This window comes from Lycorma delicatula, chromosome 1 (assembly GCF_047948215.1).
Source record: "Lycorma delicatula isolate Av1 chromosome 1, ASM4794821v1, whole genome shotgun sequence".
Taxonomy (NCBI): domain Eukaryota; kingdom Metazoa; phylum Arthropoda; class Insecta; order Hemiptera; family Fulgoridae; genus Lycorma; species Lycorma delicatula.
In genome coordinates, this window is record NC_134455.1 from 260178845 (window position 1) to 260205817 (window position 26973).

A 26973-nucleotide genomic window follows, 5' to 3' on the forward strand; every position below is an offset into this window, starting at 1 on the left:
CTCGACCCCAATTCGCAGGGAGAGAAAGGTGTCGATACGCTTCTTCGTTAGAACCACGATTTCAATTTTGCTGAGGGCTAGAGAAACCTCTGGTCTCTTTGAGTGCGTCCAGAGTGCTGAGCGTTTAGTCTATTTTCATTGATTTTCTGGCTGTCAGGTTGAGTGTGTACCCTTCAGCAGTATTGGGCTTTCTTAGACTTAGGCTGTTAGCACGGTTAGCACAATTGGTAGGCTTGTCATATCCAATTTTAGCGGAAGTATAAAGGTGTCGATTTCTGCGACGGGTATTCGCATCATCGTGGCTGAAAGGTGGCAATGACTCCTGGTCATAAGACCCTGTAACAAACAATGTAATACTCCCTAGTCCCTCTTGTGTTCTTTTCAGAATGAGGGCCGTAATCCGTGGTAGCCTGTGACCGATACAGTAGCGGCCAAGAGGTACAAAGAGTGACAGGGAAATATAGCAGGTCCCCAGTGTCCGTGGCTCGATGCGACAGTAGTCACATTCATGGGCTTGCCCAGAGTTCTTTGGTAGGAGGAAGACAGTGAGTATGTCAAGACCCCAAGGTAGTAAGGCTAGGATATATCTGGCCATGTAGAGGACCAGCTGTTAGTTAGGTCTGGGTGGAAGAGGAGAACGGAAATTTCTCCGTTCCCCTCATGTTCAGAGAGTGAAGGCTCGGAGATGGATCAGAAACTTCCCACCCGGGAAATTAGAGGTGACCCGTTGGTCGAAGAGCTCAAGGCCTTACAGGGCAGATGTTGGCTGCGGTGCAGCAGAATATAGATAATTTTCTAGATTTTGTCGAAAGTCCCCGCAGCCTTAGCGCAGGGGCGAGGAATAGGATATTGCCACGTCTACGGCATGTTAGGGGTGTTCTAACTCCTTTGGCAGATGGCTTTGAAAAGTTGGCCTCCGAGGTCAAAGTAGTTCAAGTTTCGACGCCTGCTCCGAGTAAAGCAAAAGCGTTACGCTGGCGTTGTCAAGGGCAAGCGTAAAGCTAGTCAAGCCTCGAAGCAGCCCGAGGTGTTGTTTGTGAATAAGCTTGAGGGGTCTACTAAAACTAGTAGGCGACTTAAGAAGGATTTTCTGGTCGCTCTTCGCAGTGACCGAAAAAAACTCAGGATTAGGGAAATTAAAGAGACCAGCAAGAGTTTCGTAGTGGTTTCAAATGACAAAGAGACATTTCAAGACATCTCGGAGTCTCCTGAAGTAAAGACGCTCGAGGTTAAGGTCAACCCGAAGCGAAAGCGAAGGCCCCGGGTCATTGTCTACGACATTGACCGACAGCTATCCGATGAGAAGGTTCTGTCACTCGTCAGAGAACAGAATACCGAACTGGATGAGACCGATTTCAGGAAACAGTGTAGGCTATTCTTCAAGAGTGGTAAGCGTAATTCTCAGTGGTATCACGGCGTGTTTGAACTTGCTGCTGGTCTCTTTAAAACGTTTGTGTCTGATGGTTATATGTCAGACGGTTGTATGTCGATTTAACGTCCTGTAGGGTTAAGGAGTACGTGGATATACAAAGGTGCCAAAGTGCTGTCGTTTTGTCCACAGAACCAAAATCTGTAATTATGCGTCGGTCTGCGCGCTTTGTGGCGAGGAAGGTCACAAGCTCGACGACTGCGTGCAGAAAGCCGAGGCTCCATCTTGCGTTAACTGTAAAAGGTTGCACAAAAGAGTGCAAACATTCGGTCAACAGTAAGGACTGTGACTGTTACTTACGTGCGGTAGAATTGTATTTCAATTCCTTGGATAGTATCCTTCTTTAGGTAGTATCCTTCTTTGAAGCTTAATGTTTTGTACGCAGAGTTAGGTGAATTGGTGTTGTGAGTCTCGGGGTTGTTTTTCACAACGCCCATCACAATCTGGGTGATCTACCAGGTCCCAGCGGGGTCTTGTTTTTCTGTGTCATTAAGATCCATTAGCTCCTCGATGTGGAGGGCTATAAGTTTTTAGTTGTGTGATGCCAAATCGCTTCTTTGGCAATAGTTTAGGTGGTGAGTGTGGGGTTTCTTGTGGGCAGTGACTCTGATTGCAGGGTCGCCTTTGCTTCGAACTTGAACGGATCTGTCTTTTATTTTCGTTAGTCCCAGTCTTTAAGTGCCGTAGTCGGCTGATTGTGGAACCTGGTAGAGATTTTAACTTCTCCACGGTTTCTACCGCTGTTTTCTTCTATACATCTTTTGATTACCTTACTTCTCCTTTAAACTGTGCTGCTGTCTGTGGGTACTGTGTCCTGGTTAGAATCTCGGGTATCTAGGGTTCTGCCCAAGCAGTTGAAATGGCCAGAGGTAGACGTGCTTGGCACTGTGCCTTGATTAGATTAGTTTAAGTTTCAATGGAGGTTGTGCCTGGGAGAGTCATTTTACTGACTTAGCATGACGATTGGTCGAATTGGAGTGCACACTTATTACTGGGGCTAATATGTTTAAATGTTGCTTGCGATAAACTTACTAAATGTGCATAATTAAAAGTACCACAATTATTGTTGTCCTATTAGATGGGGGTAAGTGTTTTCAGGTTCAACAGAAATTCAGTCTCGCCTTCTCCAACACAAGATTTTAATTTCATTTCACATAATGTATGTATGAACATTTCCCCCCACTTTTTTGTTTTTTTCTAGGCAATGAAATATCGAGAAATACAAAATAACCTACCCCATCTTTTGACTGATTACCATTCTTTCATTCTGGCAGTATAGCTCTAGAGCAATGATGACAGGGAAGTAAAAATATTTAGCAAATGGGTATTCGGAGTATATAAATAATTCTGGAAATAAAGAGTAGTTAATGGTATGGCTTACAGAGGATTTATATCAGTTAATGGTTAAAGTTTTTATTTTTTATATGTGAAATAGAAACTTTATGGTGGGATGTTCTCAAGAAATACCTACCAATGGTGTGTAGCAAATAATATGAATCTTGTTAAAGAATGAAGAATAAAAATTTCTTTAAGTGATCACACTAGAGAAATCATGCTAAAGAAATTTCTAGTTATAATAAAACACAAATGAGAAGTATCTCTTTTGTGTATTAAATTGATAAATTTAGTATGTTAAGGTTCAAACAAACCAATTTTAATTTTTATATGATAAGAGTTCATAAGCTGGTCTCGTGGTTAAATTGTCGCAAAATCACCTGTTTAACAGCTGCTTTTTGAAGACTAAAGTTTTGAGCTTCAAATCCTAGCAGAAATTAGTTGTTTTATCAGTTAACTTAGGTGGTTGAAGTTCAATTAACCACACATCTCAGGAATGCTCAATTTCAATCTGTACAAAACTACACTTTATTTTGCATCACATATAACATCCTCATCTTATTGGGTCATGGAGAGGTTGCTTATTACTGTTCACTAGTTGAACAGATTGCAATGTACACATTAGAAAATAAAAAAAAAAAACAAAAAAAGAAATATACATATATGTTATAAGAATAAACTGGGCTTTTCTCAATTGTAGTATTTAAAGGAATAGTTCATATTTTTTAAAGCAATGATGGTAACTTATGGCTTCTCTTAAATTTTGACGAAATTGCAAAGGAAACCCTACCAATTCAATAAATTATTGAATTAAATTTTTTATGAAGAAAAGAAGCATGGAAGAAATAATGGATATTTACCATATTCTCACTTTATGTACAATTAGAATACTACACGCTAGGTTAAGGTCTAATAATAAATTTTATTTTTGGCAAAAAATCTAATTTTTGAGACCAAAGAATACATTTTAAAACTTTCAGAGTTGCAGCTCAAATTTCATAATTTTTCTGGATTTCTATTAGCCTCTTAAACTATTAATTTTGTGTATTTTAATCAAACCCATTTTTTAAAATATAATTAACAAATATTTTGTAGGGCCAAGCAAAAAAAGTTAATCTTGTTTCACAGTAATATAAACCTTAAACAAGTCAAAAAAACTTAACAGTCATGTAATTAAAATATTAAATTGAAAATCTGTAAAAGTTTTGGAAAAGGGTACTGATTTTTTTTTATTCAGGGCTCTAAATGAAATGTTATCTCTTTGATGTAAAGATAAAACCTTTTCCTTCTAAATACCATATCATTTTCACTAAACCAAACTATTTTTAAAATAGCCATGTAATTCAATAGCTTTAGAATATTGCCTCCTAAACTTGACACAATGAACAAAGATTTTTATTTGAAAATACTTTATTTTATTTCTATCCTTTCCACTAAAACAATTGGTTTTAAAAACATTTAAAAATAATACGACTATTTTTAATAGTTAATAAAAATAAAACTATTGATAGTTAAAAAAATAATCATAATAAAACATTAGTAGAGATGTAAAATGTACTTATTGGCAAAGCCAAGTAGCAAACTGCAATTTGGTGAATTAAATTTTATGATTCTGGTGACACATGTGCAATATTTTTTTAAAGTTAATGGTATTATTCTATTATGTTTTAATGAAATACTCATTTTTATTAAAAATAATAACAATTATAGTCACTGATATACTCTACTGTAGGAATACTAGAGTCCTGAAGTACTACAAACTAGTCTACAACTCTAATGTAGGAATGCATGAAGAAAATCTATGAAAATATACTAAAAATCACAGAAAAGCAAGAGCATTATAAATAATGATGTTAATTTATAATTAATAATATAATAAAACATCAGAAAATGTAATGGAATTCTGCAACAGATGATCTTCAACAGTAGTTGGTCATTACAAGAGTGCTCCTAATAAGATATAAGGTGCAGTATAATGTTTTATAAATACAAAATATGATTACCATTAAAGTAAAATTCATTTCATATTTTTCAGCCAAAACAGTATTTTATCATATTATATAGTAACAGTAATAACAAAGAAAGAAAAATAGAGAGACAAACTCAGCAGAGAGTTGCATACGAAATGCCAACCGTACAAAAAATATTTGAAGAATATCAAGGTCTAAAAACATCTATATTTAGATTTACAATTAAATAATCAAATGTGGGTAAGAAATTTTTTATTTTAAACCCTTTGTAAAATCTCTTTGTAGAAATGTTTTATTTATTTTCAAATGTTTTTAATTTCTCATTGTCAAATTTTTTATCATTTTTTAACGTAAATATTCTTTCATCTTTGAATCTTCAATTAATCCCTTTGATGTACCTCTTTTTTTCCATGACCTTCGTAGCTTTATTCTCCACTTTTAATAGATTTCTTTCAAGTTCTTTTTTTTCAAGGTGTTTGTTTAGGAATTTTTCCTTTAAAGGGACAAATATTTGTTACTATCTGTAAAATTATTTTGTTCTTACTGAAATGAACAAGTAATTTTTACGTTCTAACTTATTTATTATTTTTTTCATTTGTTTTCACTCTATCATTAAGTAGAGATACATGGGAGAAAAAAAAAATTGGTACATTTTCTTAAAAAAATTTATTGGCAAATTATATCAGAATGCATACAATTCAAATACAAATAATAATTTTTTTTTTTTAACAGTGCTTCCACATCCCCTACTATCTTTCTGTAGAAAGTAGGCACTCAGTGGAGTATAGGAGAACTAAAAATGTATTAGAACAGTAATTTAATTAAATAAGTAAACTGGCCTGACTGTTAATCAGTGATTTAATTTATCTATGAGAGAAAATTCTTTTTTTAGGTAGCGATTTCTTTGTTTTTATCAATTACTTTCCTGATTATCACAAATATGCTTACACTATGACCAAAAATGCAAGTCTAGAGGTTCTGCACTATATCGGTGCAGAACAATGTTCTTTATATCCTTTTGATGTAGCATGTAATTTTTTAATTTTACTTTTCACAGTGATACTCATACTTGAGTGTCACAGTGATGGTATTATTTTATTGTTCTTGAATTTTAACTGATTACCTATTAATAATTTTTGTATCAATTTATTGCTTGTAGTAATTATACTTGATGTGTTAGGATATGGGATATACTACCGTCTTTAAATTTTTGATATGAGGAAGAATCTCAATATTTTTTTAAAGTAGCTGTAATCAAAATAATAGAGAGGAAGTGGAAATAACAAGAAAGCAGAAGTCTAAAATAAAAACAATTTTTAATGCACATTTTCAAACAATGGAAGTTTAAATCTAATTTTACTTCAGATGATATGAACATAAATGAATTGAGTGGAATAATCCTGATATATTTTTTATCAACAAAGAATCTTCATTGTTAACTGATGCCAACACTATAGAGATAAAACAAAAGCAAGGAATATCTTTAAACAGAGAATACACAAATTGAGGATCACCCACTAAAAACACAGATTTTAAACACTTAGTATGAGAGCAAAAAATTTAAAAGTATGTTGATGAAAAAGCAAAGGAGTAGAAAGATGTTCTTCTTCTAAATTAAGATCCTGAGACTTATATGATATTACAGTGAATAATCTCGTAGAAAGTTTCACTGATGTGGGCTTACGTGAAAAAAAGTTAGGCAAATAATATGACTTAAAACCAATGTCAAAAGCAGCACAATAGTAATAGTAACCATTGTTTTTTTTTTGGGGGGGGAGGTGGAAATGCATTTATGCAAGGTGCCGGGCTACCACTGATGGTATTATTCAATCACCATCAGCAGGCTATCGAATAAAATATTGAAAAAATCATCCCCCTTTCTAACTGGACTCGACCTGGAACCGTTAAACTCAAGATTATTACTTCAAGACGAGTCCTCCAGTACTAGCCTGGGAAGACCGCCCAGATCATGTTACCGTTCTTGGTTCTGAGAATGGTAATACCGAATCGGGCTATACTCTCCCAGCTGCTCAGGTTACGGAGCATCATCGCAACCACATTGTGGGGGCTCAGTGCTCCGAGATCCGCCTCTAGTGTCTCTCGATCTGCCGTCCAACAAGCGCATTTTAAAAGGTGTGCACGACATCGTTTCGTACATCGGGTTAAAAGAGGCAATCGGGGGACGACGCTTTCCCGATGACATGGAGGTAAGCGAGGAAGTACCCGTAACTGGTTAAAACTGGGTCAAATATTACTCCACCTCTCCATGCCACCGCTATGTTCATGGTCTGACCAAAGGGATAAGCCTCGGTCCACCGTTCTCTGGTTTCGTGGTCCCAGGTCTTTTGCCATGCCAGAAAGTGCGAGTCCGTTCCTCCTTGGTGATAGTCTCCCAGTCTTCGCCTGCCCGTCCCCTCCTGTAGGCCGCCTGGCAGTCTTTTGTCAAAAGAACAATGTGTATGACGCCGGCCACCACCACTAAGGCAGGCTCGGAACTATCCGAAACGTGGAAGCGACTCGCAAGGCTGCGGTGCGTTGCACCTCAGCGAGCCGCTTCCGGTTTCTTCCGAAACTTAATGCCTCGGCCCAAACTTCCCCACCGTATAACAGGACGGACTGCACCGTAGACATCAGCAGTCGCTATCTGCTAGCCCTTGGTCCGTCGACATTCGCCATGAGCTGGCTGAGAGCGGTTATGGCTCTCGCAGCTTTGTCAGCGGCTCTCCGAAGCTGCTGAGCAGCTTCGGAGTCTCCGGTCAATCATCATACCGAGGTTCTTTTCTTTGCGGCCAGCTTGGTCTCGTCTCCGACCCGCAGGGAGAGAATTGTGTCGATACGGTTCTTCGTTAGAATTATGATCTCCGTTTTGCTGAGAGCTAGAGACAACTCATGAATCTAGCCAGGCACTGACTCTGTGCATAGCTCGGCTGAGCCTCAGTTGGGTGGGCTCCACATCTCGGTCTGCCACAAGTGGCACAGCGTCGTCAGCGTACCCAACCAAGGCCAATTTTTCAGGCATCTCCTTTCTCAGCAAGCCGTCATATACGGCGTTCCAAAGATCTGGGCCGAGTTCGACCCCTGCGCCGTCCGTGATGCCGTCCCCACTTTAGCCGACACGATTGAGAGAATTACAAAATCATAAATGAAGTCTCTCACTCAAAAAGAAATTGCAAAGACGTCGATAAAAATACAGCCTCCTGATTATATCTCAATTAGGAACAAAGGTGCTCATAAACAGAAGAAAATAACTACCAAGCCAGTGAAATATTGGCGATGGTTCGAAGAAAGTGACTTCTATGGAGGATCCCAAGACTCCTGCAATCGAGGTAGCCTCTAAATCACAGAGGTCACCAATAACACCACAGGGTGGCCTGTTTCCCCACTGCTTGAGGCGTTGATTGATGCGGCTCCTGTGCCGGGGGTCTCTCAGGTTTCCGCCTCAACCCACCGGGTTGGTCTAGTGGTGAACGCGTCTTCCCAAATAAGCTGATTTGGAAGTCGAGAGTTCCAGCGTTCAAGTCCTAGTAAAGCCAGTTATTTTTACACGGATTTGAATACTAGATCGTTGATACCGGTGTTCTTTGGTGGTTGGGTTTTTCAATTAACCACACATCTCAGGAATGGTTGAACTGAGAATGTACAAGACTACACTTCATTTACACTCATACATATCATCCTCATTCATCCTCTGAAGAATTATCTAAACGGTAGTTACCGGAGGCTAAACAGGAAAAAAGAAAAAAAAAAAGGTTCCCGCCTCACAATCGGCGCCTAAACCAAGTGCCGATCCATGTCAGTCGCCATCCGCGGCTTCAATGGTCACCGATTCGGGGCCATCCCTTCTTAATTTCTAATTAAGAAGAACAATACATTTTGGCGAGATCAACGGTCAAATATAAGAGTTACAAGTTCAGCAGCCGCATTAACATCGACTAGGGCTTCCACCAAAGCTGTTGATCTAAACACAATTCTACAAGGATGAAGCGTCCGCTTCAGGTCACTATCTGCAACAAATACCTGCCGAATTTCGATCGGTAGGAGGATGACATTATACGTTTAATTGCTCAGCTTCCCCCACCCATACTACTGGTGGGAAACTTTAATGCACACAATCATCTTTGGGGATCGAATCGAGTAGATCCTCGTGGAAGAGAATTGGAAAAGTTCCTGCTTAATTCTGATTTCGTTACCTTAAAAGTAGGTTCAGTTTTTTTCAGTGCCAGAGATGGATCGATGTCCTGTATAGTTCTAGCACTTATAAGTGGATCGATAGCACCGGGTACACTTTCCATGTTTTAGAGGATCTACATGGAAGCGATCATTTTCTGGTGCAAATTGTAACTGACATTACAAGAAAAATATATCCCACCTCTAAAAGATGGCTGTTTGATATGGAAAATTGGACAAGCTTCACAGCTACGACGATACTCCCTGAAACAACTGGAGTTATCGAAGCCGATGTCGACGCTGTGACTAACGCCAGCAACTCGCCATCCGCGGGTTGTGATGGACGGTCGTTCAATTAGGTATGTCACTCTTCAAAAGTATCTGGGTGTTATCCTTGAAGAGAAGCCTCTCATCAAGGAGCACCTGCAGTATGTGGCGAAGAAGGCAGTTGATGCTTTCTTCGGCGTCCGTAGAGTGGTCCATCCCGATTGGGGGTTGAATTTCCGTACCATGCGGATTCTTTACAAAGGTGTTTGTGAGGCCATTATGTTGTACGCTGCGCCCGTCTGGGTTCATCGTTTGCGGTACCAATGTTATAGGGACATTCTATTACGAGCCCAGCGTTTATTTTATTAGCGGTTGTCGGCGGTTACAGGACTGTCTCGCGAGAGGCAGTAACTGTGATCGCGGGCATCAAACCTGTGGATATTTCGGCTACGGAACGTAGCCAGCGGTATGTTGCAAAGAAGGGAGGCCTTCTCACTTCTGGGCGTATGCGTGAGATTGAAGACCAAGTTTTTGACTCTTGGCAAGATAGGTGGAACACTTCTTTAACAGGTCGTTATACGCATGGTATATTCCCCAATGTTAGAGAGTTGCGAGCGGTTAGCTGGGTATCCCCCAATCGGCACACGACACAGTTCCTCTCTGGACATGGTGCCTTTAGGTATAAATTGGCTAGGTTCAGGTTGGTTGATTCCGGCTTCTGTCCGGACTGTAGGGTAGATGACACCGTGGACCATGTTCTTCACATATGTCCCCGGTACGAAGCTGAGCGTACCAGAGTTACTAGGGAACTCGAGAGAGTAAACTCTGTTTTGGATCTACGAGTCAACTGGAGGACTCGTAGAGAGTGGACTATAGTTGTTGGCTTCCTTCGCTTCCTCGCCCTGAGCAGGACTGCCGAAGGGATTTAGTAGGTGATAGGGACCTGGGTGGCTAGGGACCGCCTGGGCAGTTGACTGGCCGAAGGTAGGCGCTTAAGGCAGCGTGCCTCGGTTAGAATAATTGGTGTTATTTTGTTGGAGTAAAGCTGTCGGCGGAGTTGCGGCCGCTGCCAACGGGCATGGTTATCCTTGTCCCGGGGGGTGCGGTCACGCTTCGACGGGTGCATTTTGTGAGCTAACGACACAATCGGCGGGGCGTTTCTGGGTGCCGCTTCGGCGGTATGCAGCGGCGTTTCGGCGGCGGTAACGAAAGATGGTAAATGTCACGCGGGACTCCGCGATGGAGCTGTGTGGGAGTAGGCGTTAATTCTCCTCTCCCGGGCAGACCGGAGCGGAGTCAGTATTAAACTCATTTCTAGTAATAAGCGGGGTTCTTAAGGGAACAAGATCTAAATTTCGCTGTGTTTGTTATAGTGGTAGTTTGCTCGGATCTGAGACATTCGATAATTGGCTCAATAAAGTTAGTGTTAGGCGTGGGGTCTTCATTCCGCGGTTAGGCTTCTAGCTTAGTTCCTGAGGGCGACGTGGTAGCTGCAGGTGTCCGTTGTCTTCTTTTTGAAGGCATAAACACAAAAACTATCTCGGGGTGAACTTTACCGATGCAGATGTCCCTCGGGGCATCTGCATCGGTGGCATCTCTGCGGGGCCTGAACTGAAAGCTGTGGTGCGCAATCAGTTTGAGGGCGAGAAGATGTCCTCCGTTAAAGCCACTACTGTCTAGGAACGGAGGGGGTGGTGTAGCGACCGGACACGCTACGAGGTGGGATCTTCTCCCCTCGGGGGGGAATCGAGATGTGACTAACGCCATACTTGATTCGGCGTCAAGATGTGTTCCCAAAACATCTGGGAAACTCAATAAGCGATCCGAAAGCTTTTTATCGGTACACTAAACGTGAGCACACTGTTGATACCAGGAAAACTGAAACAAGTAACGAACACGCTTGACAGATTCAGCATCAAAATAATAGCATTACAAGAGACACGGTTTACAGATGAAAACCCCTTTGACGCAGAAAAATACAAGATTTATATGGGAAAACCCGCAGTACAGATAAACAAAAGACCCAAACAATTTGGCACAGGATTTGCGGTTCACAAATCTGTCACAGATTCAGTCATTGACTTTATCTCACCATCGGAAAGAATCTCAACGCTATCAATAAAATCAGGAAACAAGGCGTACTCACTGATTAATGTGCACGCACTAACAAACGACTGTAACTGAAAAAACCTGCAGTTTATAGAAGACTTCTGCGAACTTCTGGAAGAAACCACCAAAAAATTCCTAAACATCACGTCAAGGTTCTACTAGGTGATTTTAACGGGAAATTAGGGGAGAAAAAGAAATACAGAAAAATCACAGGACCATATACTGTTCACAACAGGAACAATAAAAATAGTGAAATCTCTCATAAATCTTTGTGATTTCATTTTTAAAATTATGTCAACGCAATTCCTGAAACCCATACATAGAGGTGGAAATCCGGGCGTTGTAACACACTCGGGAATTCCAGATTGACAACATTGCCATCTTCAAGAAAAACATCAAAGAAGTGCTGAATGTAAAAACAAGGACAGGATTCTTAGTTTCCGACCACCACCTACTCCAAATAAAGGTAAATTTCAGTCCCATAGAAAACGGATAAGAATAACCCGACTTTCCGTACTGACCCCGACTACCTAAATCTCAACAAGGTGAAAGTCACTGAAGAACTTCACAGGGTGGAGACAACGAATTGATCTGAACTCGCAGAGAAACTGAAAGAAACCATAAAATTAGACTAACCTCTGAGAAAGAGATAACAAAAGTGGTAGGATTAGAGCATCAAATAATTTCAAGAGTCATAAAACAACAGGAAAGTGGCAAGAATTTATAGAAATAATGAAAAAGTTCTCCAAAATTATTCCACGAGAAAAACGCAATTACGACAGTAATCGGCTGAAATAAACAGAACAGGAACAACGTCAGGAATTTCAAAAATTTTTTTTTGTTACCAAGAACATCAGGAATTTCTAAAAAAACGTTGAGAGAAAATCTTGCCGGCTACCAACCTCCTAGCCTACGCTTCCAACGACTCAACGGGTCCCTGGAAACTAACACAAAAAAAAAAAAACTGTGAAATTCTAGCCAAATATTTCAATACACTCCTCAACTGCAAAGCGGTCTCTGAAAAGCTTAAATCTACACCAAATCCTAACTCACTTCTATCCACACACGAAGAAATTGTGAACATAATCAAAATACTGAAAAACAACAAGGCTCCTGGTGAAGACGGAATTATCGCGGAATTCTTTAAATTGGACCACAAAAACATCCTCGTTTGTAGGAAAGTGCAGTTGGAAAAAATTGCATATTCATATCAGATTTACAAACTTCCAGACAGTTTTGAAGTACAGCAATCTTAATCTGTCTTTTTATAACCTTTAATGATTCCAGATATTAAACTATCTTTTTTATTTACATTTAGTATTGTTTACGTGTTCCTGTTTATTTCCTGGTGTAATGGACCTGTAATTAAATCAAAAATAGATGAAAAAATATATTTTAATAAACAAAAAATATTTAACAAAATTTCTGACGTGGACACCACATGACTTCCTTGTACGCCTATTAAATTACATATATACATTTTTTGCTGCATTTCATTTAAATTTATTTCATTTGAAAGTGAGATACGTTCCTCCAATTCTTTAATAAAGTAAATAGTAACGCAATTGCTGAAATATTAGTTTTTATTAACATCAAATATTTATGCAATTATTAATCCAACAATCTTACATGAAATATTAAAATAAAGTCCCTTTATTAGTCGAATTAATAGATCAGTATTATTTGTATCTTCGTGAGTTGCAGATTAACAAAAGTTTCAGATTTCTGGTGTGTCGTATAAATAAAAGTTAATAATAATTAAACTAATCCGTTTAGTGAATTCCTGTATACTGGTCCAAATATTAATTTCGACGGTGTATTAATATTAAATATTAAATATATTATAAATATTAAATATATATAATATTAAATATTAATTACGGTGTAAAATATTCAGTAGAGAATGTTAAATCCAGAGAAAGAATACAAAAAATTAAGAGAAGATGATAAATATAAAGAGGGAGAAAAAGTTAATATCAAGGAAAGAATAATAAGATTAAGAGAGGAATGGAATGGAATGCAAAGTTGGCGGGAGTTTATAGATTCTCCCTACGGATCGCAGAACCTGGACAGAGTCTCTTGCTGCTGGATGATTCTATCGGGCGTGTTTTTAAAGGTTTATTTTAGGTGACGGGTCTAATTTTTCAATTTTTGTCTTATTTAATATTTTGTGTTTTTAAGGACGGATTTAATTGCATTCCAATCCGTTGTTAAACCAGCGTTATCAAACCCATTTTATGGGCCGACCGCGGAAGGCTAGGCTTATGAAACCTATCCTCCCGACGTAATTCCCCTTCAGACCGTCCACTGAAGTCCTTTCGGTGCTAACGCTTCATAAGCTAGCAGGAATACGCCACAACGGGGCATTAACTGTATGGAGGGAGCAATGCGCCCCCTTCTCCGGAGGAGTCGCAATTGCTGATTTAAGTTAATCTAAATGTAAGTTTTAAAGGGAGAGGTTGAGTAGAAGCTCTTCATCCACTTCTGTGATGGCTGCCTTTCGGGACGCATCTCTGCTGGGCTCTTTTCAGGACTCCTGTCCGTGTTGTTGGGTCGAGTAGAGGGTCTCCCTTCTTCTTCATCTTCTTCCTCTTCTTCTTCCGATGATTAAGAGAGGTTGATGAATAAAAAGAGAAAGAAAATTTGAAAACTAGAGAACGTGTACACAAATTAAGAACAGAAGAATTATGTCAAACCAAAGAGCGATTAAATGATTGACAACAAAAAAAAAATAAAGAAAATGATGATCAATTCCGAGTTACGGAGAATATTGTCCGACAGTATCTGAGGAGTAATGAACTAAAAGTTAAGAATTTTTAGAAATTTATTAAAGATCGGGTATATGTGCCTCAGTGTATATGTTGTTCTTGTGAGGGTCTATTTTTCAGACAGTCTAGTGACTGAACTAGTTAACTTTAATGTAGATAAAATTAAACAGATATTTCAGACTAATTAAATAAAATTAAACTTATAAATTCAAAAATAATACGATTCGAAATTGTAATTTTTAATTGATACTGAATAATCAGATGTTTCAACAAATTCATTACACATACACATATGTAGTAATGTCTATTAAATTGCATACACACATTTTTAAAAGTCCATAAAATTTTATTTCACTAATAACTTCTGATTTTTTTTTCATATTTATTTTATTATTATTGAATAATTATTATTCATTGTAAAAGTTGTTTTTTTTTTTTTTTTTTACAATTATGGGTTAATAATTATTAATAAATCAATACATTTAAATTTTAAAAAAAATTAAAAAACGGAGATGAAATCTGATTTGAACCGATGTGACTTCTTCCCATGTAAGATGCAAATACTTCATTAATTAAAATGTTGTTTGGCTATAACTCTGGGACCAATGAAAATAAGAACCATTTATGATATACCTTTGAAAAACTCTCAATGAGATCTTATTTCTGCAATTAAGGAAAAGTCCAAAATCAAAATTTTTCGGGATTTGGGCTTTCTTGGACACTTTTTGTTCAGTCGATTGTAATCAAAAGGGGAGGTGCACAACTAGATGTTACAACAGTCCTAAATCCAAAATTCCAACTTCCTACGGCTAATCGTTTGTGAGATATGCGAGATACGTACATACGCACAGACGTCACGCCAAAACTAGTCAAAATGGTTTCAGGGATGGTCAAAATGGATATTTCTGTTGAAATCTGAAAACCGAAATTTTTCGCGGTCACAATGTTTCCTTTACTTCGTATAAGGAAGTAAAAACATGGAGCCTTAAGGAAAAAGGCTTGATAAAAACCTCAAAAAGTGAAACCACAAACGGTCATAGACCTCTTTATATGTATTTATAAATATATATAAATTAATATTTATTTGTAGTTTAGTTTATTACTAAATATATATATATATAATACTAAATTTTTTAAAGAAAAAAATATATATATATGCATCATGACCATAATATAAAAAGAAAAAAAAGAAAAGCACTAAGGATATATTCGTATCACACAGTTACACAACGAATCACAAAAAAAGGAACCAAATGAAGAAATATCAGAAAGAGAAATAGGACAAAATTAAAAGTAAATAGTTAAAATGAGAAAAAAATTAATAAAAAATTGATTATTATCAAAAGTAAACGGCGAAACTATTCCAAGTATTTTGACGAAGCGTAATATCCCAATTTATTTGATTCATCCAAATATCGAAGAACCTTACAAATCCAACACGTACAACCGATTTAAGCACCAAATGTCCTCACTATTGTCCAGAGGTTAATTTGACGAGCCAGCTCACATTACTGCTCAGTCTCATGTTGTATTTGATATTTAATTGTATCTCATCTCGAACACTCGCACTCCGAAATAACCAAGTATCTCAGTGTTTTTTGTAAACTACGGCGCCTCCGTTGTAGATTTCAATAACTTATTCTGAACGATGTTAATTTTACTGTTACTTGTACATCCCAACAGCTCGATTCCGTAAGTCCAAACAGATTTTTGGATTGTTGCATACAATTATTTATTCGATGATTATAATTGAGATCCCCGCCGAACATCCAGTACATCTCCCTCAACTTTATGTTAAGCTGTTTCCATTTCTCTCTGACGTGAGTCCTCCACGTGGGACGGCGATCCAGGTATCGCACGCTGTTAGGATGCGGGATGAAAACGCCATTCAGTTAAACTCTAGGGCAGTCACCCTTCCTCATCGCAAAATAACGTATGTAGACTTTGCCGGATTCGTCTTCATTTCTCATTTATAAATCCATTCACTAATTAGATCCAATACAGTCTGCAGTTTATTAGAAGCTGAGATAAGTTCCGTATATACAGCCAGGAATGGCATGTCATCAGGAAACGATGCTTGGTATCAACATGGTATCAAAGAATATCGACAGGTACTGGATTGTATCCCACTTGGGAGAAACGTCCATCCTCGTAGCTTTGCATAATCAAATAATACGTCTGAGGATAGATCTATAAATTACAGACATGAATTTTTGTTTATATAATCCATAAAATTTTCATTTGTAGTAATGGTATGATCTCTGTTCAGATAAACGTAAGCTGTCATCATTTAAGTTTTAGAATAAACAATTAATTTATTAAGCGAATTTATTATTATCACATGTGATATATCGTTTTTCTGTCATTAGGGAAGAATAATAATATTAGGTAGTCAAAAGCGGAAAGCTGTTTTGGAAGCCAGCGTGACTCACTTTTCGTAAAAGCACATGGTCATGAATTATTATGTTTACTGTTCCTAACGAAAGATTACACATCATCATTTCAAGGCAGATTATGCGATGGTTAGTGACAAGTTGTTCATCACTGTGAATACCCAGGGATGACTGTGACAGATGTACGGAAATGTTTGAATTATTTCCATCATTCATACATTTTACTGTGACTGAGTGTCTCATCACCGTTTGAGTAAAGTCGTTTGTAAATTTCAGCTGATTTCAAACTTCTTCAGTAAAAGCTTATCGCTGAAGAATTCTGTTATGTGAAAATTTGAGTGACGCCTACCAGTAACAGGACCAGTTGGCAATTCATACTGCATCCGCTATCTCCACCTTATTACTTAGTTAGACAACTAATTATTACTGACAGACATTTTCTGTATATTATCTTGTTTTATAAAGCACTGATAAAAAGCATTTATTTACCGGTAATAAAATATTTACATGACTTTACAAACAATAATTTTCCAAATGAGAAAAAAGATAAATATCATTCTATAAGATGAAATAAGTATGAATTCTTACAATTGTGTTTTATTTTTTATTTTATTATTACAACCTCAGACATGCAAACATACTAATGAAGAGTATGAGACAGATGAAATAATTTATGGTCAAATATTGTTGGAAATTGAAAAAATGGCTAAAAGTCAACATGCTAACTACTAGCCCAATTGACCAACCAGTTTTAAAATAAATAAAATACTATTGAGTGGTGTTAGTAGCCACTTACTAACACCAGTTTGAATTAATGATGTGCTGTTGATTAGTGTTAACATTAATGGATCCACAGTAAGGCAGTTCTTGGTCTACAGTAAGATGGTACAATATCTGGGTCCTGTGATCTTTTGTATGTTTCTGCTTCTTTTTTTAATAGACATCACTGAAATATACAAACCAAATTACCAAACCATAAAATTTCATGAAGTGCTAATGAATATAATACTTAAAATAATAGTAGTAAAAATTTAATAAAGATGTCTACAAAAGAATGAAATAAATTATTTTTAAGAAAAATCTTTTCTTTTATTCTGAATAGTGCTTTTTCCTTTACTGATTTTAAATTTTTGTTATTTTATGTATATAGGTTATTATTATATTGTGATTGGATCACAAGACTCAAAAAAAAATTAAATCATCTCTCTTTCTCTCTTTGATTTCTTAACACATTTCATTTTTTAAACACTAGTAAAGTAACTTGGTCAAGATCATTTCACAGCAAGTGTTTTGTGCTGTAGTTTTAGTAACTCCTGTGACTGTAAAAAGCAAGGAGCCATATTGCTAGCAGAAATACAGTGAATATTCTAACAGCAGATGCAATAAAAATTATTCATAAAACAGAAAATTTTCCAAAAATTTGAACTGTTTCTTCCAAAATTTGTATTTGTTAAATTTTGTATCTGTAAATTTTATTCGTTTCAACTGTGAGTACCAGTATTGATAGTTAACCAATAATTTATATTTCTTAATGTTTTTTATATTCTTTATATTTATCTTATGTTTATTATTTATCAACTATTATGTTCTTTGTAATAAAATATTTCAGTACTGTGATAGTGAGTTGTTTAGTTTTCAATAATTCTTTACTTGTGTTTTGGCAGTTATATGTAAAATAACAAGATTGTAGCGAATGTTGCTGTTTGTGATCTGCTTTAATGATCTACATTGGGATTTTTAACTTCATATTATTGTGGTCTGCTTTTGTATCAATACACAACAATCTTCATGTTTCATTATTTTAATTAAAAAGACAAAGCCATAAATTGCAGTTTCCACTAGAAAGTATGAAATAAATATGGTAATAATAATCTTGCTTATTACCTCTTTTTGAAAATACTGATTCATTATTGCTATGAGAATGTAATATACTACATAAAATTAAAAAATATGTACAATAATAATTAATTCATAGATATGACATGCACTCATACTTCCATAATTAAGTTCTTATTCAGTTGATCAATTAACTATATTTAAAAATTTTAAATGAATCAGAAAGAATGATGAATTTCCAGTCTTTCTTTACTTTTAGAACTTTTATTTGGAAGATTTTCTTTGCACCGATTTTCAACATTCTGTTGTTGCACCAAATTTCAAAAGCCTCTATACTTTGTTTTTGCATATTTCTTATTGCCGTGATGGACTACCATAAAATTCTCTTTTCTCTTCATACACGTAAGATTAAGAATTTATTTTGATTTCTTAATCTATGATTAATACCCGATGTCTTTTTAGCATAAAAGCTCTCCTGACTTGTCTGCTTTCAATACTTTTTTACTTTATCCATCCTTTTTAATTTTCTTATTTAAATAGAAACAATTTCTGATTTCTGGTGTATCATATTCTGTCTTATAATTTACACAGAGGAAATTTTTCATCCTTCTCATTTCATGCCTTCAATTCTTATCCTTCTTATTTCATAATTTTTATTTTACTGTTACTTTTAAGTAAAATCTCTTCCTGAGTTTTGAATTCATACCATTCACAATATTTCTCGGTTAACTAGAATAACAGTAACATCAACAAATCTTTAGATTTTTATTTTCAGCACCAGGTTTGTTACTCCAATCTCAAAATTTCTTTAATTTTTTACTACTTTACCTGTGTACAAAAAAAAATCAGCTAAGGGAATAGGCTACATCGTTATCTCATTTCATTTCTGTACTGCAGATTGTGTTTCCCATTTTCTACATTATTATATGTGTGTTAAGTGAAAATATTTATATTTTAAGGTTTTCCATTTCTAAAATATTTTTGTAGAATCATAATGTTCTCAAAAAATTAAAAAAATAAAAAATTCCACTTTTTATGGCTTAATATCTATGATTGCATTAAATATCTATGATAGCATTGGTATGAAATAAGTCGAAAATTTTGACTCATGATATGATTTTATGATAATGTTATACACAAGAACTTTTAATGTGGAGACTGTCTACAAACTAAGATATGGATAACATGTCAATATCACTGTACTATGCAATGCAATATTAAAAACGAATAAAATACATTTGATTGTGTGATATTTTAAAATCTTCTGATTGGCTAATTTAAACTGTAATTTATACTACCCTCTAAAATGATCATGTTTTTGAATAGAGATTCAAGACTATTTTCATCATTCTTCCCTTTCATCAAAAAGATTACTATGTGATGATTTCATAGAGGAATAAGTGATGTATAATTTTTTATGTTGAGTTCTTTATTAGTAATAATTTTTTTAATGAATTTTTATCAGAATAAGAATTATTTCAACAAGAACTTTACCTCAACATGTATATGTTTTCAATAGTTCAATTTATTCATAAAGTAAAGAAATTTTGATCGTCTTCATTTAATTCACTTTTAGTTCAATTCTATATCTTAAAATAATGTTCAGTGAATATCCTTTATTAGTTAATTTAGATGATACTGCATTTTTTAATATTTTATAAAATAAATTATGATATTTAATTGAAAGAACTAAAATATTAAGCTAATATATACCTAACTTTGCTTTTTTTATATTATAATATAAACCTTGTACACAAAACCAAATTCTTTCACAGCTAGAAATAAATGTGATACTAAAGATTCTTGAACTGATGTGAGAAAAGGGAAGCTCAATTTTTCTGAATTAGTAAATGAAAAAGTGAAAAATTACATTTATACATATATATAAAATCTAATAATTTATCTAACAGCATTTTTTTTTTGTATAGTTCCAGATTTTCTTAAACAGAATAAAATATGTTTTCAGTTTTCTTGTAAGGATGAGTTTCTTTTCATTTAATTAATCAATTACTCAGAACAGTGAATCTCAACGATTTTAGCTCCATGACTTCCAAAAAGTAAAAAAAAAGATTATGTAATGAATATTTTGCAACCCCCAATTCAAACCCAATGAAACCTATTTAAAACAATTTAGCTGCGTTTATAGTGATGGATATGAACTTGTATGTATGAAGTGTACAAACATGAGCAATCTACAGGTTCTAATTTAATGTGTATATGCTCCTTGTAATTTGGTCTGCTTGCATAATATTTGCTGTGAGAGCTTCATGTTTAAACATGCATATGATACATTTCAACACAATGTGCTCTCAGAATTATAAAAGAGGCGTAAAGGTTTGCAGAAAGTCAGTTTGGTTTCAAATGCCAAGCTTGGGTCTGGTGTCTTTAGATAAGTTTTAAAAGCATAATTTCATTGAAAATAATAATAACTGACATTTTGGTTTTTTAACTGACATTTTGGTTTTTTAGTGTAAAGTCAAACAGTGTAACTTTTTTTCAGTTAAATTCTTATACAAAATGAATAAATATGTGATAAAATGAAGTGAGCCATCTGTGTCCAGTGAATTAACTGGTAAAAAAAAAAGGTTTTACAATGACAATTATTTGAATTATGGCTTTACATCATTGGATGGAAAGCCACAGTGCGTTGTTTGTTTTCAAGTCTTTTTTGATTAAAGCATGAAGCCATTAAAATTAATTCAGCATCTGGAAACTAAATATCTGGTTCGAAACGGAATAGAATGCAAGAATGGTGGGAGTTTCAATATTTCTCTCTACAGATTGCAGAGCTTGGGCTCCCTTGCTGCTGTATCTTTCTATTATTGGGCGGATTTCATAGGTTATTTAGTGGTGGTTATAAATTTTAAGTTTTATTTGTGGACGAATTTGGTAATTTGCATTCCTATCCATATGGACCATTATGAAATTTATTTACTGGTTCTGACCGTGAGAGACTAAGCTTTTAAGCCTAGTAATCCTGGCATGATTCCCCTTCAGTCCATCAGCTGAAGTCCTTTCGGTACCATCACCTATGTGCTAGCAGGAGTGCGCCTACCGGAGCCCTAGTTATTTGGAGGGAAAAATGCGCCCTGTTCTCCGGAGGGAGTCGCATATGCTGACTAAATGAAACTGTGGTCTTTTTGTGGGACGGTGTGGGGTGTTGTCTAGCTTTTTATAGTTGTAACAAAATTTAATTGCGAAAACGGTCACTTTCGCGGCCGGAATTTTCACGCGGTTTCCATTTATAGGTTAGTGATATAGAGGCTCCTAAGCCTGGTTTGTCATTTTTCGACTCTCATACCTCCTCTTCACGGTGGTTTGTTTAATATGGCATGAGGCCCATCTAGTTCATAAAAGCAAACCCTTGGAACTTTTCCAAATAAAATTTACTTTGAGAAATCAACAAGCTTCTAATTGTAAATCAAGCCACATAGATAAAAGTACACTTCAAGCATCTTATCTCATATCATTAAAAGTAGTTGATGTCCAAACTTTCATACAATTGTAAACAACCTCATATTCCTAGTTGCAATTGATATGATCAGTGTTTTAATAGGCGTAGAAGAAGCAAAAGAATTGGCAAAGATTCCGCTTTATGATGACACAGTATCGACGTGAATCGATGACATGGCTGTCGATGTTCACGATCAGATAATTCAGCAAGTGAATTTCTTAATATTCAATTTGATGAATCAACAGATATGGCAAAAAGCTACTAAAAACTATAACATAGATTAGGCAAAATTTATTGCAACATGTAGTGATGGTGCAAAGGTGAAAACAGGGAAAAACAGTGGATTTATGAAAAAAATAAAAAATTGTCTTATACCAAGGGAGGAATGAACTCACTGTTTCCTTCACGGATATCCTCTTGCCACAAAATTTATGTCGGAAAATCTCAAATTTTTATTAATTTTATTTAAAGTTTGTATTACAAACTAATTACTGCGCAGTGCAGGTGAGGAAGCGATTGATAGATTATACAAACTGGTGTGTAATATTTATGAAAATGGGGAATTTCCATCAGACTTCAAAAAAAGTGTTATAGTTATGATACCAAAGAAAGCAGGGGCAGATAAATGTGAAGAATACAGAACAATTAGTTTAACTAGTCATGCATCAAAAATCTTAACTAGAATTTTATACAGAAGAATTGAGAGGAGAGTGGAAGAAGTGTTAGGAGAAGACCAATTTGGTTTCAGGAAAAGTATAGGGACAAGGGAAGCAATTTTAGGCCTCAGATTAATAGTAGAAGGAAGATTAAAGAAAAACAAACCAACATACTTGGCGTTTATAGACCTAGAAAAGGCTTTCGATAACGTAGACTGGAATAAAATTTTCAGCATTTTAAAAAAATTAGGGTTCAAATACAGAGATAGAAGAACAATTGCTAACATGTACAGGAACCAAACAGCAACAGTAGCAATTGAAGAACATAAGAAAGAAGCCCTAATAAGAAAGGGAGTCCGACAAGGATGTTCCCTATCGCCGTTACTTTTTAATCTTTACATGGAACTAGCAGTTAATGAGGTTAAAGAACAATTTAGATTCGGAGTAACAGTACAAGGTGAAAAGATAAAGATGCTACGATTTGCTGATGATATAGTAATTCTAGCCGAGAGTAAAAAGGATTTAGAAGAAACAATGAACGGTATAGATGAAGTCCTACGCAAAAACTATCGCATGAAAATAAACAAGAACAAAACAAAAGTAATGAAATGTAGTAGAAATAACAAAGATGGACCACTGAATGTGAAAATAGGAGGAGAAAAGATTATGGAGGTAGAAGAATTTTGTTATTTGGGAAGTAGAATTACTAAAGATGGACGAAGCAGGAGCGATATAAAATGCCGAATAGCACAAGCTAAACGAGCCTTCAGTAAGAAATATAAGTTGTTTACATCAAAAATTAATTTAAATGTCAGGAAAAGATTTTTGAAAGTGTATGTTTGGAGTGTCGCTTTATATGGAAGTGAAACTTGGACAATCGGAGTATCTGAGAAGAAAAGGTTAGAAGCTTTTGAAATGTGGTGCTATAGGAGAATGTTAAAAATCAGATGGGTGGATAAACTGACAAATGAGGAGGTATTGCGGCAAATAGATGAAGAAAGAAGCATTTGGAAAAATATAGTTAAAAGAAGAGATAGACTTATAGGCCACATACTAAGGCATCATGGAATAGTCGCTTTAATTTTGGAAGGACAGGTAGAAGGGAAAAATTGTGTAGGCAGGCCACTTTTGGAGTATGTAAAACAAATTGTTAGGGATGTAGGGTGTAGAGGGTATACTGAAATGAAACGACTAGCACTAGATAGGGAATCTTGGAGAGCTGCATCAAACCAGTCAAATGACTGAAGACAAAAAAAAAAAAAAAAATATACATTTAAGTACTATTTACACTAGCTGAAGTGCCTATTCTTCAAATGGACAAACAGTAGATTTTAAGCTCCTTTTTTGTAATTTTTTTCTTTTTGATTTAATATTTTTTTCAAACTTACATGGTGACGATTAATACGTAACGTACGCTAGAAGGTGGTTTGAAATATTTAATGTAAATTTAGTAGCGCATGAAAAATGCCGTGCCTGACCGGGTTTGAACTCAAGACCTTCCAGGTTAAAGGCTTAGTCATTCACTCCAAGGAGGTAGGAAATTTTTTGTTTCTCTTTAGAATCAAATTAAACATTTTTTACCGTAGTTTCCTTAATTTAATCAAACTTAAATTCAATTTGTTAATGAAATATATAAATGTCTCAGATAAGATTTTGCCCCTCACTTGCTTTTATTTAATATTTTGAGTTATTTTGGTGGAAAAAGTCGTCTTGTAGGGTTTTCCACCATCTTTTGAAGCGAGTGAGTGCCAAAAGGAATGCTTTTTTACAAGATTTCTAAAATAAATTCCCTACAAAATTTCATGTTATTGAATTTTCCAGTCACAATGTTCTTATACAATCTCTATTTCATTGAACCGCTTGGGAGTTGTTTATCAAAATAATATTTTCTTACTTTTCCCTAAATAATACTCCCCTTGGTAATTTCAGTCTGCTTGCCTAATTCCACTATTCTAGCCATTTAAGAAACAAGAGAATTAAGGATGAGCGAGTTGGTGAAAGCTTTTATATTTAAATGTATATATATATATATATATATATATATATATATATCTGTGTGTGTGTGTGTGTGTGTGTGTGTGTGTGTGTGTGTGTGTGTGTGTGTGTGTGTGTGTGTGTGTGCATGCGGACGCCAAAATTGGTGTTATTGACTGAGGTCCTGTTATATTTTGGCCTTTTTACTTCCTTGTACGAAATAAAGTAAGCATTGTGATTGCGAAAAATTTCGGTTTTCATATTTCAACGAAAATATCCATTTTGACCATCCCTGAATCGATTTTGACTAGTTTCCATGTGACGTCTGTATGTATGTACGTATGTACGTATCTCGCATAACTCAAAAACGATTAGCCGTAGGATGTTTAAATTTTGGATTTAGGACTTTTGTAACATCTAGTTGTGCATCTCCCCTTTTGATTGCAATCGACTTAACCAAAAGTGTCCATAAAAGCACAAAATCCCAAAAATTTGGATTTTGGACTTCTTGTTAACTGCAGTAATAAGCCCTCATTGAGAGCTTTTCAACTAGATATCATATGTTGTATTTTATTTCATTGGTTCCACAGTTACAGCCAAATAAAATTTTAATTAATGAAATATTTGATCTTACAAGGGGAAGGCACATCGGTTAGAATTCGACATCACTTCATTTTTTATTTATATATATTGATTTATTACTAATTAACCTGTGAGTGGAAAAATATGTTTACAATAAATAATAATTTAATAGTAACAATAAACAAAAAAAAAATAAAACTAGGAAGTTATTAATAAAATAAAATTTTATGTACTTTTCGTTTAAAAAAAATTTGTACATGTAACTTAATAGGCGTACAACGAAGTCATGTGATGCCCACATCAGATTTTTTAACTTTCTCTGTATGTGCGACAGTGACGCCGTTACGGACGGACACACGAGTGTACTAGCTCTTGTGAAATTCTACGGTAAGGTTCCTTGTATCGTGGATACCGGTGTTCTTTGGTGGTTGTGTTTTCAATTAACCACACATCTCAGGAATGGTCGAACTGAGAATGTACAAGATTACACTCAACATATCATCCTCATTCATCCTCTGAAGAATTATCTAAACGGTAGTTACTGGAGGCTAAACAGGAAAAAGAAAGAAGATGGAACAGTGAATATGCAACTCGTTTTCATACTTTTGTTTAAAGGTCGGAGACCTTATCTTAATTTAACGCTTGCGATTTATCAAAAAATTAAGAGTTCTATTTAAATTATTATTTTTTCTTTGGTTTGAATCAAGTGTATGAAATATTGTGTTGCTAGATACTCAACATGATAGTGATTCTTGTATGCTACTACAAAAATTTCATCTTATTATTAGTTTACTATAATTGAATCGTATACCTTATTGAGTTTAGTATAAGTTAGTTAGAAAGTTTAAAACAGTTCAAACTGAGATACCTTTTTTCGTTAAAAAGGCTGTAATTTACTCCCAAAATAAATCTATATAATGATGAGATATTTTATTTCATATGTAGCAAACCCGTTTTCATGGAGGAAAAATTAATCGCTAAAATAATAAAGTTATGAACTTACTGCATTCATAATTTTTCAAAAATTTAAATTTCCCAGGTTAGTAATAATCTTATTTGGAACTGAAATTTGAAGTGGGACACATGAAGCCAAAGCAATAATTTCTACAACATTCTGCTCGTGGCAGAAAAATTAACTTGAACGGAAAAACTATCCTCGGCAAGACAAACAAAGAACAGAGAACGATTGTTTAGGGACGAGAATTTCTTATAACGTTAACGACTTAACATTATGTTTAACTGCCAACCCATTGCGGGAATCAAATGAATACTATGTGATATTATAAAATTCTGCAGCAAAGGTTATTTTAATTTTCATGTTTTGATATTAATACTTTTACATTTGTATTTATATCAAAAGAAATAACTTGAGTTTTAAATCTATTGTTGAAGCAGTGGAATATGTTAAAATAAAATTTATATCATCAAAAATAATAGTTGAAGTAATAAAAAGGCAAATTTTTATTTGAGAAAAAAAATAGTAAAATGTTTATATATCTTCCCATTAACTACCCCTATCACTCTCTCTCTCTCTCTCTCTATATATATATATATATATATGTAAAGTTTATGTTTTTTAATTTAAAAAATAAAATCTTTAATCTTTTTCCTTGTTAAATCTTTACAGTTTCTTTGAACTTTCCTGTTGTTTTTCTTCTTAGCTGTGTGTGAACTGCAGATCTTTATCTATCACTTGTACATTATCTTAGAACCTCTTCCTGTGAATTTTTACTAAGCATATTTTTGAAGAAGTCTAAACAACAGCCTCTTTAAATGCCACTAATACTTATTGAATATTTACTCTGAAATATTAATTCTAATTGTCTCTTAATAATACATTTTAAAAGAAATGGAAATTTTCTAAAAAATCAAGAAACATAATATTTTCTTGAACATAAATAAGTCTATAAAATATGATTTTTAAGAGATTGTAATAGTTGTTGGTAAACAAAATATTTACTTTTGCATAATATAATTATACTATACATATGAAAGTGTAGGTAAAATACAATTAAAATTTTTTGAAACGATAT